Raw genomic sequence first — 4,015 nt, forward strand, 5'->3', positions numbered from 1 at the left:
TCCAACAAAACAAAACACCTCTCCCGGCCGGATCCCCCCTCCTACTTCCGGTCTCCGCCGTCGGCGGCGCCATCTTGGGAAGGGTCTCCGTCGGCGCCGCCATTTTGGGGGAGGGCGAGAAAGGCCGGCCTGATCTTCGGGACGCAACCTGAACCCACGCGCCCCTCATTCCGGCCGCCGCTTTCGAGAGAAGGGCGTTTTTTTTAAAAAAAGGGTTTCTCTAAGCGCGTCGTTCTCTAAAATGAAGACCTTCCAGAGGATGCCGGGACTCAACTTCCGGCTGCCGCCATCTTGGGGAGGGCTTCCCGCCTCATGAGTGGTCGCCTTCCATCTTAACGAAGGGCACGGCCTCCAGCCGCCGAGGACGAACATCCGGCCTCCGTACCTCGCCTTCTGTGCCGGAGGGCGGGAAGGAGGCGTCCTAGGCATCGCCATCTTTGTTAAGGGCAGCCTCCCATGTTTTTTCCTTCTTCAAATTATCCCCCCCTTTCGTTCCTTTTCTCTCAGACTAGCCTCGGCCACGGTTCTTGGGGGAATATGGGCTTTGTAGTCCAAAAAGCACAAATGTGGACAGGGCCTGCTTTCCCCTTACCACCTTCCTAAACCGTTGTCCTGTGGGGCCATCCAAAGATTCGGCTGATATTTGGCACCCACAGTGAGCCAGGAGGCCCAGGAGGTGACCCTGACCCCCGTCTGGACTACCTCACAGGGTCGTTGTGAGGAGAAAGTAGGGAGCAGGAGCAGAACTGTGCGTGCTACTTTGAGCTCACAGTCCTTCCCACCTCAAGGAGTGCTGCCGTTTGTTGTTGTTGCCGTCAAAACAACAACCCTGCAAAGTGGGCCGACATGATCAACACCCAGATGGGGTGACGGATGAGAAGGCTCAGCCGGGGTGGGGAGCTCCACTGGACGAGGGAGCCGGACCGTTTTGGTACCTCAGTGGTATTTGGTCTGCTCTGTCACACTCGTGGGTGCACCACCAGCTTTACACCAGTGTAAGCCAAAGGACACTGATGCGTGCCAGCTTGTCCGAGTGGGTCCTAGATGAAACTGAGGCTGTCCTACTTTGGACACATCTTGAGAAGACAGGATTCCCTGGGGGGGAACAAAAACCATAAGACTGGGAAAGTTAAAAGGCAGCAGGAAAAGAGGAAGATCCAATACGAGAAGGACCGACTCCCTCAAGGAAACCACCGGCCTGATTTTGCAAGACCTGAGCAGGGCAGGACATTTTTGGAAGTCACCCATCATTAACAGGGTCATCCTAAGCCGGAGGTGACCAGACAGCCACCTAACAACAATTTGTCCAAGGCTGTTCATTGAACTTTGTGACTTAGCAAGAATTTTAAAAGCCTAAATGCAACGCCCTAACTGGAGGCCGGCCTCATGAAAACATACGTCACGGGAACGGAGAGATAATTTAGCTGTGCAGTCAGATTCTACATTTGCCAAGCAGACCCCGTTGTGATCAAGTTGCGTTTGGCTTCCAGTGGGCATCGCGCCCTCGTCGCGGTATGTGAACGATTGAAAATCATTTTGCGTTTGCCACGCCTTCCAGTGAGCTTTTCGGTGACCAAACCCGGGAATTGAACCTGGATCTCGTGAGGCTTCCCCTGTCACTCCCTCTGCAATGCCATGATGGTTGAAGGTTGTTGTAGGAAACTTGCTGACATTTTTTCCAAAATACTGTATTCCAAGTTTTTGTTAATGGGATTGGCTAGAGGTCACGGGAGGAAAATCATCCTCATAGGTTGTTCATCATCATTTGTTTGACTCATCATTTAGTGGAGGAAAGCCTTCATAATTGAGATGTTGTTTTGCTTGGTGTAAGGATCCATGGCTTAGTATCCTGTTGCAGAGATCTGCCTACACAACAACAGAGGCATCATTGGCAGCTTATTAATTGCAACTAATTAATCACATGCACCCCAACATTTGAAAATTTAAATAAACAAAAGGAACTCTTTAGCTAGCTGCTATTATCTGCTACAGCCAGCAATGACACCCCAGTTATGCAGGCGGTTCTCCGCAACAGGATGCTGGTCCACACTGTGTCAAGGCTATTCTTGATAAGTTCCTGGTGCCTTTTATTGGTTACAGTTTTCCTTGGTGTTGCAAACGTGTCTGGTTCTAAGAACCAAGCTGCACATAATAATACGTCTGTTTACGTATTTATTTGGAGTCACAAGAGTTCCAGATGAAGTCAATTCAAGAATCCTTGGGCTTGAAGTAAAAATCGGTGATGGTTTTGCTGGTTCCTGTGGTGCTACTGAAGGTAACCTTGACTGGAGAATAGAAAGTGTGGGTGTAATATTTAGAATTTTCTGTGTCTTCTTTGACCTCCAGTCAAGTCATAATAATGTCCACAATATTAGAAGGTCATCACTGCCCCCTTCCAGATTGTTTATTTCCTGCTTGCTTGTCTCAAATCTTGATGCTGTTTGGTAACAACCGTATCCTGTCCCTGTTTCCATTTCCCAGTGAAGCTACACTCCTATGTAGGTGGACTATAAGTGTTCAGATCAGCAGGAGAGACCGTTCTCTCTGTCCCAGCCCCTTCATAGGTGCATCTGATGGGGACACGAGACTGTGGAACTCCCTCCCACTAGAGGCCAGGCTGGCCCCCTCTTGGCTGTCCTTCTGCAAGCTTTCCCTCAGTGACATGTCTGCCTGCGTGGGTTTTAATGGATTGTTGTGTCTTCCTGCCTTGAATGTGGTTTTGATGTTGCTTTTGCTTTACTGTTTTTCAATGTGGTATTTGTTTGACCTTCTTAAGTATTTGTGCACTTACTGCTGTGAGCTTTCGAATGTTGCCTTTTAATCATGTAAGCTGTCTTGGGTTCCTTTTAGGGAGAAAAGTGGGCTAAAATATTTTAAATAAAGAAGAGAGACAGATCTCCTGAAACAAAACTTTGCTAGGGGGAGATCAAGAAACAACTTTTTCACAGGCCCTAGTTGCTATTCTTTTGAATGTTCAGTTTTCCGATTTTAATGCATACGGGCTCAAGCTGAATTTGTACAAGTTCTGGGCAGAGATACTGTACGTTGTTTTTGTCCAGAGGGCGTCCTTTCAAATAATTCTATGTGATGACTATAGTTTTACTGTTTGAACATGTCCTTTTGCTTTGCGTATTCCTGTTCCAAGTGGAAACAAAGATTTCTCTCCTTGCATGCAAAATACAGGATCGATGGAAGGCCGGTCTGGCTCGGCTTGGATGATGCTTCTGGAAAGACACTCCTCAATGACAAGCGAAAACTGGATTTTAAAACAGTGGTAGGAACTACACAGTGCATCGTGCGCTTGCACAAGAAACAGGCAGGCAACAATCCTGTTGCCGTGTTCCGCCTACATAATGGCAATCCCATGGCACTTCTCCTCCTCCTTCAGCAAGAACCCCTTCTCTTTGTCGTGTAATGAGTGGCGCCCCTGATTTTGTGATCATTATAAAGCTGGTTGTTAAAAGGAAGCCTGGCACACTTAATAGGATGGGTCAATGTGGCTTAAATTGCATCTTTCTCTCCCTCTCTGTTATTTCAAAGGTCTGGATCCTAAACCTTTCCATCAATGAGTTCCTATATTCTGCTTCGCTCTACAATCTGTTACCACAGCAGGGTGTTTATGGAGTCAAGGTCCCGATCTGCCACCTACTGGGTTCTACTGTCCATAGACACCAGAGATGGGCACTTTCAGGGGTGGGTGGGTCCTGAGGCCAGTTTCTCCCCTCCTCTGTACTTACCTGTACCCACCCTCAGATTGGCAGTAAGTTGTGCTGGCAGGTTTTGGTGGCAAAATGGGGGGGGCAGGGAAGAGCCCATTTGTAGCACACATTTGGTGCAATGGGCCATTTAAACTGGCAAGCAAAAGGTTTCTTTCCTGTCAGTTTTAGGCTTTATAAAATCTTGCCCCTGAAATTGATGGTGCAGCCTGCAAATTTCAGGAATTCAGGCTTGGGAAGTGACGTGGAGGTTGCAAAAACCCTTATCTCCCTCCCACCAAGGACAAATAGCATGTCTC

At 48.3% G+C, this 4,015-nt stretch overlaps 1 protein-coding gene across 1 annotated transcript in view; it reads left to right on the forward strand.

Annotated features, from left to right (window-relative positions):
• The first annotated feature begins 50 nt into the window (after window positions 1-50).
• Window positions 51-4,015, forward strand: part of KLHDC9 (kelch domain containing 9) — a 115,708-nt gene continuing 111,743 nt past the window's right edge. The window contains exon 1 of the mRNA XM_020810256.3: window positions 51-1,512. The gene's annotated coding sequence lies outside the window, so the exon portion shown is untranslated. The remainder of the gene's footprint in view (window positions 1,513-4,015) is intronic.

The sequence above is a fragment of the Pogona vitticeps genome, chromosome 15 (assembly GCF_051106095.1).
Source record: "Pogona vitticeps strain Pit_001003342236 chromosome 15, PviZW2.1, whole genome shotgun sequence".
In the NCBI taxonomy this organism is placed as follows: domain Eukaryota; kingdom Metazoa; phylum Chordata; class Lepidosauria; order Squamata; family Agamidae; genus Pogona; species Pogona vitticeps.